This window comes from Pleurodeles waltl, chromosome 6 (assembly GCF_031143425.1).
Source record: "Pleurodeles waltl isolate 20211129_DDA chromosome 6, aPleWal1.hap1.20221129, whole genome shotgun sequence".
In the NCBI taxonomy this organism is placed as follows: domain Eukaryota; kingdom Metazoa; phylum Chordata; class Amphibia; order Caudata; family Salamandridae; genus Pleurodeles; species Pleurodeles waltl.
The window spans coordinates 1,706,181,204-1,706,194,244 of NC_090445.1; positions in this window are offsets into that span (position 1 = coordinate 1,706,181,204).

Here is a 13,041-nt window from a genome sequence, read left to right on the forward strand (position 1 = left end):
CATCGTACCCACCCATGCACTCATGAAGCAGGACAACCCTCTGATAGTCAACTGTGCCGCTACTCGCTGCGCTACCAAAATACTGAATTTTAAATACCATCAAAAATCTTGAATACTTCAGTACTGTGGAGGCAAGTATAGGTGGAGTATTCTTAACTTAAGGTCTGTGTGCCATGAAGGTCTACACATCCTAAAGGTATTCAGCCTCGGGATAAGTGTTAGTAAGAACACACAGTGTGGTAGTGGTACCCTACTCTGCGTCCTATAAACTGTAAGCACGAAGCACCGCGCCCTTCGGGGGGTCCTTGTACCCTACTCTGTATCCTGCAAACCATAGGCACGAAGCACCGCGCCCTTCGGGGGGTCCCTGTACCCTACTCTGCATCCTATAAACTGTAAGCACGAAGCACCGCGCCCTTCGGGGGGCCCTTGTACCCTACTCTGTATCCTACAAGCCATAGGCACGAAGCACCACGCCCTTCGGGGGGTCCCTGTACCCTACTCTGCATCTTATAAACTGTAAGCACGAAGCACCGCGCCCTTCGGGGGGTCCTTGTACCCTACTCTGTATCCTACAAACCATAGGCACGAAGCACCACGCCCTTCGGGAGGTCCCTGTACCCTACTCTGCATCCTATAAACCATAAGCGCGAAGCACCAATCCCTTTGGGGATCCCTGTACCCTACTCTGCATCCTATAAACCGTAAGCACGAAGCACCGCTCCCTTCGGGGGTCCCTGTGCTCTACTCTGCATCCTATAAACCATAAGCACGAAGCACCGCTCCCTTTGGGGGGTCCCTGTACCCTACTCTGCATCCTATATACCGTAAGCACGAAGCACCGCGCCCTTCGGGGGGTCCTTGTACCCTACTCTGTATCCTACAAACCATAAGCACGAAGCACCGATCCCTTTGGGGGTCCCTGTACCCTACTCTGCATCCTATAAACTGTAAGCACAAAGCACTGCTCCCTTCGGGGGTCCCTGTACCCTACTCTGCATCCTATAAACTGTAAGCACAAAGCACTGCTCCCTTCGGGGGTCCCTGTACCCTACTCTGAATCCTATAAACCACAAGCACAAAACACCACGCCCTTCGGGGGGTCCTTTACCCTACTCTGTATCCTACAAACCATAGGCACAAAGCACCGATCCCTTTGGGGGTCCCTGTACCCTACTCTGCATCCTATAAACCATAAGCGCGAAGCACCAATCCCTTTGGGGGTCCCTGTACCCTACTCTGCATCCTATAAACCGTAAGCACAAAGCACCCCGCCCTTCGGGGGGGCCCAGTACCCTACTCTGCATCCTATAAACCGTAAGCACGAAGCACCGTGCCCTTCGGGGGGGCCCTGTACCCTACTCTGCATCCTATAAGCCATAAGCGCGAAGCACCAATACCTTTGGGGGTCCCTGTACCCTACTCTGCATCCTCCCTTCGGGGGGTCCCTGTACCCTACTTTGCATCCTATAAACCGTAAGCGCGAAGCACCGATCCCTTTGGGGGTCCCTGTAACCTACTCTGCATCCTATAAACTGTAAGCACGAAGCACCGCGCCCTTCGGGGGGCCCTTGTACCCTACTCTGTATCCTACAAACCATAGGCACGAAGCACCACGCCCTTTGGGGGGCCCCTGTACCCTACTCTGCATCATATAAACCATAAGCACGAAGCACCGATCCCTTTGGGGATCCCTGTACCCTACTCTGCATCCTCCCTTCGGGGGCCATTGTACCCTACTGTGCATCCTATAAACCGTAAGCACGAAGCACCGCGCCCTTTGGGGGGGCCCCTGTACCCTACTCTGCATCCTATAAACCATAAGCGCGAAGCACCGATACCTTTGGGGGTCCCTGTACCCTACTCTGCATCCTCCCTTCGGGGGGTCCTTGTACCCTACTCTGCATCCTATAAACCGTAAGCACAAAGCACCCCGCTCTTTGGGGGGCCCTGTACCCTACTCTGCATCCTCCCTTCGGGGGGTCCCTGTACCCTACTCTGCATCCTATAAACCGCAAGCGCGAAGCACAGATCCCTTTGGGGGTCCCTGTACACTACTCTGCATCCTCCCTTCGGGGGGTCCCTGTACCCTACTCTGCATCCTATAAACCGTAAACACGAAGCACCGCTCCCTTCGGGGGGCCCCAGTACCCTACTCTGCATCCTATAAACCGTAAGCACGAAGCACCCCGCTCTTTGGGGGGCCCTGTACCCTACTCTGCATCCTCCCTTCGGGGGGCCCCAGTACCCTACTCTGCATCCTTTAAACTGTAAGCACGAAGCACCGCGCCCTTCGGGGGCCCCTGTACTCTACTCTGCATCCTATAAACCATAAGCACGAAGCACAGATCCCTTTGGGGGTCCCTGTACCCTACTCTGCATCCTATAAACCGTAAGCACAAAGCACTGCGCCCTTCGGGGGTCCCTGTACCCTACTCTGCATCCTATAAACCGTAAGCACGAAGCACTGCTCCCTTCGGGGGGCTGCTGGGCGCAGTCCCTGTGCTCTGAGAGGATTCTTGAGACAGTTTAGAGAGGACTGGACTGGGGCCTGCCAGGGATAGAACAAAAGGGGTCGTTTTGAGCCATCGTTACCAGCATGCATCCATTGAAGGCCCACCCTGCATCTGCAAGAGATGGAAAAAGGCAACAAACACTAGCAAAGCCAATCAGTCTCGTCTTTGTGACTTTACCGAAGCTTTGTGCCAAATCTGTGCAGCATTAACAACAGTGAAAACTTGTTTTTTTAAGGAAATTGCAGCATTGGCAAAGAAAAGAAAGCCTGCGCGACGCGCGTGAGGGTAGACTTGAGGATGCTGTGTCATTCAAGAGGCACGAGCCTGCATGATGAGATACCCGCATGTGACATCACCAGCCTAACTAATGAATGATGCGGGACAGAAATTCCAAGGCACTACGTCTAAATAAAGAAAGTATTAGTGTCCATATCTCGAATGTCCATATATCTTCTCTTTGTTGTAAAGAGCCAGATCCGCAAAAATCAGCCACTTGAGTCCAATTTCATATTTATTCACGATGTCCAAAGTAACAGCTTTCAAAACGCCATTTGTTTCCCATAGTCGGAGTCCAAATTAACAGTCTTCAAAACAATGCCAACACGTGCTTCGTCAAGTGAAGAATATTCGCATGGACTTCCTCAGGGCATAACACTTGATTCTTTGCAAGCTCTATTAATAACACATAAAGAATTGAAACTTTAAGTAACAAACCCCATAAACAATATCACTGGAACCATCACCCAAAGTGCCAACATGTAGTGGGGACGAGCACTAAGTACAAATAAACACCAATTCTCATGCCTCAAATTTAAAGAATGAAGATATATCCATTAGTTACTATTTAAAAATTGTAAGGTGACTAGGAAACCCCAATCACATAAAATTAGAAACGTTTAAAAATGTAAAAAGTTATTGAGGTGGAGAGAGAGAATCCCTGAGCGACACCCATAACACACCATTGTACAGGGAGTGCAGAATTATTAGGCAAGTTGTATTTTTGAGGATTAATTTTATTATTGAACAACAACCATGTTCTCAATGAACCCAAAAAACTCATTAATATCAAAGCTGAATATTTTTGGAAGTAGTTTTTAGTTTGTTTTTAGTTTTAGCTATGTTAGGGGGATATCTGTGTGTGCAGGTGACTATTACTGTGCATAATTATTAGGCAACTTAACAAAAAAAAATATATACCCATTTCAATTATTTATTATTACCAGTGAAACCAATATAACATCTCAACATTCACAAATATACATTTCTGACATTCAAAAACAAAACAAAAACAAATCAGTGACCAATATAGCCACCTTTCTTTGCAAGGACACTCAAAAGCCTGCCATCCATGGATTCTGTCAGTGTTTTGATCTGTTCACCATCAACATTGCGTGCAGCAGCAACCACAGCCTCCCAGACACTGTTCAGAGAGGTGTACTGTTTTCCCTCCTTGTAAATCTCACATTTGATGATGGACCACAGGTTCTCAATGGGGTTCAGATCAGGTGAACAACGAGGCCATGTCATTAGATTTCCTTCTTTTATACCCTTTCTTGCCAGCCACGCTGTGGAGTACTTGGACGCGTGTGATGGAGCATTGTCCTGCATGAAAATCATGTTTTTCTTGAAGGATGCAGACTTCTTCCTGTACCACTGCTTGAAGAAGGTGTCTTCCAGGAACTGGCAGTAGGACTGGGAGTTGAGCTTGACTCCATCCTCAACCCGAAAAGGCCCCCCAAGCTCATCTTTGATGATACCAGCCCAAACCAGTACTCCACCTCCACCTTGCTGGCGTCTGAGTCGGACTGGAGCTCTCTGCCCTTAACCAATCCAGCCACGGGCCCATCCATCTGGCCCATCAAGACTCACTCTCATTTCATCAGTCCATAAAACCTTAGAAAAATCAGTCTTGAGATATTTCTTGGCCCAGTCTTGACGTTTCAGCTTGTGTGTCTTGTTCAGTGGTGGTCGTCTTTCAGCCTTTCTTACCTTGGCCATGTCTCTGAGTATTGCACACCTTGTGCTTTTGGGCACTCCAGTGATGTTGCAGCTCTGAAATATGGCCAAACTGGTGGCAAGTGGCATCGTGGCAGCTGCACGCTTGACTTTTCTCAGTTCATGGGCAGTTATTTTGCGCCTTGGTTTTTCCACACGCTTCTTGCGACCCTGTTGACTATTTTGAATGAAACGCTTGATTGTTCGATGATCACGCTTCAGAAGCTTTGCAATTTTAAGAGTGCTGCATCCCTCTGCAAGATATCTCACTATTTTTGACTTTTCTGAGCCTGTCAAGTCCTTCTTTTGACCCATTTTGCCAAAGGAAAGGAAGTTGCCTTATAATTATGCACACCTGATATAGGGTGTTGATGTCATTAGACCACACCCCTTCTCATTACAGAGATGCACATCACCTAATATGCTTAATTGGTAGTAGGCTTTCGAGCCTATACAGCTTGGAGTAAGACAACATGCATAAAGAGGATGATGTGGTCAAAATACTCATTTGCCTAATAATTCTGCACTCCCTGTATATTTCGAGATCAATCAAAACCCAAAACCAGCGTCAAAGAAAAATCAAATTACACATATCCCAACAAAACACCCAAAACACTTGTGTGGTGAGTTACTATAACATACATGCCTAATTTCTAGAGCAACATACCTTATAGTCTGATACATAATATAAGTATCAAAATGGACATCTAAAGAGCAACTTTGAGCTTCCTTATACTAGTGCCAGAAGCGATAAATTCTCTAAATAAAACAAACATATTTAACTGTAATCCATGCCCAATGCATTAGTAAAATTACGCACAATACACCAACCGGAGATCTTAAATCTGAATACCATCGAAACGTTCGAGAGTCAAACTCCCCGCTCCGAACTACGCGTGTACATAAAAATTAGCAAGCCTGATCGCCTGTGAAGCATTGCATTTTAAATCCAATGAATAAAAATAGAAAACGGATTAGGATCCATCACAGTAGGCGCCATGTTGAAAATAGAAAAAGGTCCATAACGGAATCAATACCTCTTAATCAAAAAAATCAAAAAAATATGTTACCAACAATTGTTCTATACCAATGAAGACTAATCATTCCACCACTGAGAATATCCTAAAACATTTATAATCTTCCACAGGATCCTCAAATTACACCAACGCAACATTCTTCAACCATAAATACTATAAAGGGAAAAAGGACCAAACATAAATAAATGTGGCCACCATCTTAGTAGTAATCCACTGTCCATTGCTAACTAAAAAGCCACCAACTATTATGAGAAACCTATTTTAATATGGTAAGTGCAAGTCTACTATGATTAATAATAGTGTAACTACTAATTGGGCGTCACATTGTATCCGTTAGCAAGACCAGTAATCACATATGTGCCCAGATATATGCTGTAAGGAAATGCCTCCTTGGCATGGTTGCCCCCTGACTTTTTGCCTTTGCTGATGCTATGTTTACAATTGAAAGTGTGCTGAGGCCTGCTAACCAGGCCCCAGCACCAGTGTTCTTTCCCTAACCTGTACTTTTGTATCCACAATTGGCAGACCCTGGCATCCAGATAAGTCCCTTGTAACTGGTACTTCTAGTACCAAGGGCCCTGATGCCAAGGAAGGTCTCTAAGGGCTGCAGCATGTCTTATGCCACCCTAGAGACCTCTCACTCAGCACAGACACACTGCTTGCCAGCTTGTGTGTGCTGGTGAGAACAAAACGAGTAAGTCGACATGGCACTCCCCTCAGGGTGCCATGCCAGCCTCTCACTGCCTATGCAAGTATAGGTCAGTCACCCCTCTAGCAGGCCTTACAGCCCTAAGGCAGGGTGCACTATACCATAGGTGAGGGTACCAGTGCATGAGCATGGTACCCCTACAGTGTCTAAACAAAACCTTAGACATTGTAAGTGCAGGGTAGCCATAAGAGTATATGGTCTGGGAGTTTGTCAAACACGAACTCCACAGCACCATAATGGCTACACTGAAAACTGGGAAGTTTGGTATCAAACTTCTCAGCACAATAAATGCACACTGATGCCAGTGTACATTTTATTGCAAAATACACCCCAGAGGGCACCTTAGAGGTGCCCCCTGAAACTTAACCGACTATCTGTGTAGGCTGACTAGTTCCAGCAGCCTGCCACACTAGAGACATGTTGCTGGCCCCATGGGGAGAGTGCCTTTGTCACTCTGAGGCCAGTAACAAAGCCTGCACTGGGTGGAGATGCTAACACCTCCCCCAGGCAGGAGCTGTAACACCTGGCGGTGAGCCTCAAAGGCTCACCCCTTTGTCACAGCCCAGCAGGGCACTCCAGCTTAGTGGAGTTGCCCGCCCCCTCCGGCCACGGCCCCCACTTTTGGCGGCAAGGCTGGAGGGAACAAAGAAAGCAACAAGGAGGAGTCACTGGCCAGTCAGGAAAGCCCCTAAGGTGTCCTGAGCTGAGGTGACTCTAACTTTTAGAAATCCTCCATCTTGCAGATGGAGGATTCCCCCAATAGGGTTAGGATTGTGACCCCCTCCCCTTGGGAGGAGGCACAAAGAGGGTGTACCCACCCTCAGGGCTAGTAGCCATTGGCTACTAACCCCCCAGACCTAAACACGCCCTTAAATTTAGTATTTAAGGGCTACCCTGAACCCTAGAAAATTAGATTCCTGCAAACTACAAGAAGAAGGACTGCCTAGCTGAAAACCCCTGCAGAGGAAGACCAGAAGACGACAACTGCCTTGGCTCCAGAAACTCACCGGCCTGTCTCCTGCCTTCCAAAGAACTCTGCTCCAGCGACGCCTTCCAAGGGACCAGCGACCTCTGAATCCTCTGAGGACTGCCCTGCTTCGAAAAAGACAAGAAACTCCCGAGGACAGCGGACCTGCTCCAAAAAGACTGCAACTTTGTTTCAAGGAGCAGCTTTAAAGACCCTGCAATCTCCCCGCAAGAAGCGTGAGACTTGCAACACTGCACCCGGCGACCCCGACTCGGCTGGTGGAGAACCAACACCTCAGGGAGGACCCCCGGACTACTCTACGACTGTGAGTACCAAAACCTGTCCCCCCTGACCCCCCACAGCGCCGCCTGCAGAGGGAATCCCGAGGCTTCCCCTGACCGCGACTCTCTGAAACCTAAGTCCCGACGCCTGGAAAAAACCCTGCACCCGCAGCCCCCAGGACCTGAAGGACCGGACTTTCACTGCAGAAGTGACCCCCAGGAGTCCCTCTCCCTTGCCCAAGTGGAGGTTTCCCCGAGGAAGCCCCCCCTTGCCTGCCTGCAGCGCTGAAGAGATCCGTTGATCTCTCATAGACTAACATTGCAAACCCGACGCTTGTTCTATCACTGCACCCGGCCGCCCCCGCGCCGCTGAGGGTGAAATTTCTGTGTGGGCTTGTGTCCCCCCCGGTGCCCTACAAAACCCCCCTGGTCTGCCCTCCGAAGACGCGGGCACTTACCTGCAAGCAGACCGGAACCGGGGCACCCCCTTCTCTCCATTGAAGCCTATGCGTTTTGGGCACCACTTTGAACTCTGCACCTGACCGGCCCTGAGCTGCTGGTGTGGTAACTTTGGGGTTGCTCTGAACCCCCAACGGTGGGCTACCTTGGACCAAGAACTGAACCCAGTAAGTGTCGTACTTACCTGGTAAAACTAACAAAAACTTACCTCCCCCAGGAACTGTGAAAATTGCACTGTGTCCACTTTTGAAATAGCTATTGGTGAATAACTTGAAAAGTATACATGCAATTGAAATGATTCAAAGTTCCTAATGTACTTACCTGCAATACCTTTCAAACAAGATATTACATGTTAAATTTGAACCTGTGGTTCTTAAAATAAACTAAGAAAAGATATTTTTCTATACAAAACCTATTGGCTGGATTTGTCTCTGAGTGTGTGTACCTCATTTATTGTCTATGTGTATGTACAACAAATGCTTAACACTACTCCTTGGATAAGCCTACTGCTCGACCACACTACCACAAAATAGAGCATTAGTATTATCTATTTTTACCACTATTTTACCTCTAAGGGGAACCCTTGGACTCTGTGCATGCTATTCCTTACTTTGAAATAGCACATACAGAGCCAACTTCCTACATATGCTAAGTATCATTGTTCCTAACCTGTATATGTAGGCAGCTTGATGCGGGCACCATTCAACTTATTTTTTATTTACCGATTCATGGTGGTGGACACCACCAGGTTCAAGACCTGACAGCAGTGCTTAATTTGTAAATAAAAATGGGTTGGTGCCCAAATCTCTCCTCTTACACATGAAGCTGCTGCATTTAAATATACTAGCACGGAATACTGAGGCAGCGTAATCCTGAAGCCACCCCGGGCCTCTTTAATCCATTTACAGCCACTCCCTGCCCTTTCAGCTCACTCCTGCAGCGTTCTCCCTTTGTGACGCTTTTTCGTTTTTCTCTTCCTCTGCCTTTCCCATATGTGTCTTTCGCTCGCAGTAAATGCTTGAGGCAGAAAAATAAGTGCCAGCCCTCAAAAATAATTGCCGATGCCCCGCACTGGATACCACCATCTCTAATTAAGCACTGCCTGACAGCTCAGCTGCACTTAAAGCACCGCCCCCTTCAATCCCTATTAGCAGCAACCTCCCGGTTGTCACTTACTCTGCTCCAGAGGTTTCCACAGCTACTAACACTGAGACACCCGCGTCCTCTGCCCATGTATGAAACATAAGAGCAATATATGTTGGACGGAAAGGCAAAAAGTCCAGGAGATGCATCTGCTGTTGTTGGGTTATGGAATGACATAGAGACTAGAGGGACACCGCAAAGTGCACCATGTACCACACACTAGGCCTCAAGCACAGGTGTATGTGTCCAGCCACCTCTGTGGAGCACACTCCTCCCCACGTCTGTGCAAAGGTATCAGCCCTTTGTTAAACACACAAGACAGGTCACAAACAACAAAAAATCTATAAGTACAGAAAAACAATTTAAAAACTTTCAGGAACAGATAAATACTCAAAATCCTTTCTGAACGCAGGCAGGCTTCTGACCGCAGAGCTCTTTTCCTTCCACACCCCTTTGCTCTTATGAAATACTAGACTCCTCCCTCTCATAACTCCTTATGAAGATATGCATCTCCCTCAACATCAGAGGCTCTAGGCCCAACCTTCTGGAAATACCTAACTTTGGCAACTCTTTCCAAATTGTTGACGTTTCAACCCTTCAACAGATATTACTGGGACAGCATCAGGACCTGGAGAACAAGAGAAAGTCTATTGAATTGGCCATGAGGCATGTGGCCTCTCAACAATATAAAGCTTTATATGGCAGGGTAACCCAGTATGAGGAGGAACCTAGGTAATTAATAATACAGAAATAAACAGTGGGCACTCTGCAAGGAAATTATAATTGTTTTGTTTCCATCTAAATTACTGAGATCCGACAAACATCTACTACCGATCCAGTCACCCTCGGCTCGCCCAAACTGGGCCAAAGAGACCGATAGAAGGCAACCTTCATTGCCCATGAGGCAGCAGAAAGTTATAATCAATTTGCCCAATGCGTTGAGTATATCTCTGTCTTGATAAGTCCCATTGATTTAATCTGCCTGCTGAAATATTGACTACTCACAGATGTCTCATAAATCTATTTTGTTTTGGACTTAACATCAATATGTTGTTGGCTTCATCGCCTCAGAATTTGACCAGACAAAAGTGTATGTATTTTCCAGGGGATAAATGTGCTGATTCTGAATGATTTTTTGTTTGCACAAATTACTTTTGATCCTGTACTCCTCTTGTTGGCCTCTGCATCATTCACTGTGCACCTAACATGTTTCATATCTATGGATCCATGATGATCCAACTCTTGCAAGACCTCTCGTGTCAGCGAGATCAGCAGCCCTATTGGGCATGGCTGACTGTTTAAGTTGCACCCCTTTTTTGGCCAGTGCTTGTCTTAAGGATCCTTCACGGCATGGGTCCTCACGCAGCGAGTTCCCGCTTGCTCTGTACACCGGTGTCCTCGGGGCTTCAGAATACACAATAACATTTATTGTGCAGCTCTGCGTAGTGCTCCACGCAAGCCTGTCTGCTAACCAAGATCGGAACTACATTTAATCTCCAGACTGATTTACACCTGGCAACCAAGGTAAGATTTAAATTAATTCTTAAAACTGTTTTGTTTCACACAAGCTGTGCCTGGAAGCTCCTGGGCCTCAAAGGGCATGAAAGGAATGCTGGTGACTGGGGGTCTTCTTGGGGCATGATGTAATGTGGGTTATGTGAAGGATGCTATTAAGTTCAATATCAGAAATAGTGGGGGGTGCACTACTTTACAGTACTTGAGACTAAACAGAGAGAAGAGTTTGCTATGGTATTAATTCTGTTTAGTTTGTTAAATATGTCATTTTATGTGAGATTTAGTATGATTTGATAGTTCAGCAATTATCTGCTATGGGCAGATGAAGTGTCCACAGGTCCTTGGTGCTTCAGACGGTTTTATTTTCATTCCTACTGCTGTTCATATCTATGTCCCTCCTTGCATAACCCAGTCTACACTGGTTCAGGGATCCCCCAGCCCCTGCTCTGGCGCAAAACTGGACAAAGGAAAGGGGAGTTACCACTCCCCTGCCATCACCACCCCAGGGGTGGTGCCCAGAGCTCCGCCAGTGTGTCCCAGACCTCTGCAATCTTGAATCCAGAGGTGTGAGGGCACAATGGAGGCCTCTGAGTGGCCAGTGCCAGCAGGTGACGTCAGAGACCCCTCCTGATAGGTGCTTACCTGACTAGGTGGCCAATCCTCCTCGAAGGGCTATTTAGGGTCTCTCCTGTGGGTTTCTCATCAGATAACAAATGCAAGAGCTCACCAGAGTTCCTCTGCATCTCCCTCTTCGACTTCTGCCAAGGATCAACCGCTGACTGCTCCAGGACGCCTGCAATACCGCAACAAAGTAGCAAGACGACTACCAGCAACATTGTAGCGCCTAATCCTGCCGGCTTTCTCGACTGTTTCCTGGTGGTGCATGCTCTGGGGGCTGTCTGCCTTCACCCTGCACTGGAAGCCAAGAAGAAATCTCCCGTGGGTCGACGGAATCTTCTCCCTGCTACCGCAGGCACCAAACTTCTGCTTCACCAGTGCTCTGGGTCCCCTCTCATCGTGATGAGAATGGTCCCTGGAACACAGGAGCTGGATCCAAGTGACCCCGACAGTCCATTGGTCCATCTGTCCAAATTTGGTGGAGGTAAGTCCTTGTCTCCGCACGCCAGACAGTAATCCTGTGTACTGCGTGAACTGCAGCTGCTAGGGCTCTGTGCACTTTTGCAAGGAATCCTTCGTGCACAGCACAGCCCAGGTACCCAGCACTCCATCCTGCATTGATCAACTCGCTGAGTTGACCAACGGCTTCGTGGGACCCTCCTTTGTAGTGTTGAGACGACCACTGTGCTCAGTTCTCTTGAACCCATGTTCAAGTGCTTCTGCAGGTGCTGGCTGCTATTGCGTGGGATCTCTGTGTTGCTGAGCGCCCCCTCTGTCTCCTCGTCCAAGTGGCGACCTCCTGGTCCTTCCTGGGCATCACCCTTTTTCTTCAACTGCAACCTTTGCAGCTAGCAAGGCTTGTTTGCGGTCTTTCTGCGTAGAAACACCTCTGCATCCTCCAGCACACCGTGGGACATCTTCTGTGCAAAGGAGAAGTTCCTGGCACCTTCCGTTGTTGCAGAATCTTCAGCTTCTTCCACCCGGAGGCAGCCATTTTGCACCTTCATCCGGGGTTTAGGGGGGGCCTGCCCCACCTGGACACTATTGTGACTCTTGGACTTGGTCCCCTTCCTTTACAGGTCCAGGAATCCGTCTTCAGTGCTTTGCAGTCTGTTGTGGTCATTGCAGAATCTCCTATCATGATTTTAGTGTGTTTCTGGGGAAGTAGGGTCACTTTACTCCTACTTTTCAGGGTCTTGGGGTGGGATATCTTGGACACACTACACTAAGCCAGGGGCCCCTAAGTGGTTCACATTCCACTTAGTATATGGTTTGTGTTGCCCCTAGGCCTATTGCATTCTATTGTATTCTACAGTGTTTGCACTACTTTTCTAACTGTTTACTTACCTGATTTTGGTTTGTGTATATATTTTGTGTATTTTACTTACCTCCTAAGGGAGTATATCCTCTGAGATATTTTTGGCACATTGTCACTAAAATAAAGTACCCTTATTTTTAGTAACTCTGAGTATTGTGATTCTTATGATACAGTGCTATATGATATAAGTGGTATAGATAGTAGGAGCTTTGCATGTGTCCTAGTTCAGCCTAGGCTGCTCCGCTATAGCTACCTCTATCAGCCTAAGCTGCTAGAACACTACTAATCTACTAATAAGGGATAACTGGACCTGGCACAAGGTGTAAGTACCATCAGGTACCCACTATAAGCCAGGCCAGCCTCCTACATTGATTGACTGGGGTGTGAGTCCTGGTCTAGCACCAGCCACAGTCCCTTGCAGGTTGAGCCACAAAAAGTCACTAAATTAACCCGTGAATAACCCTACGTAGCTTGGAACAAAAA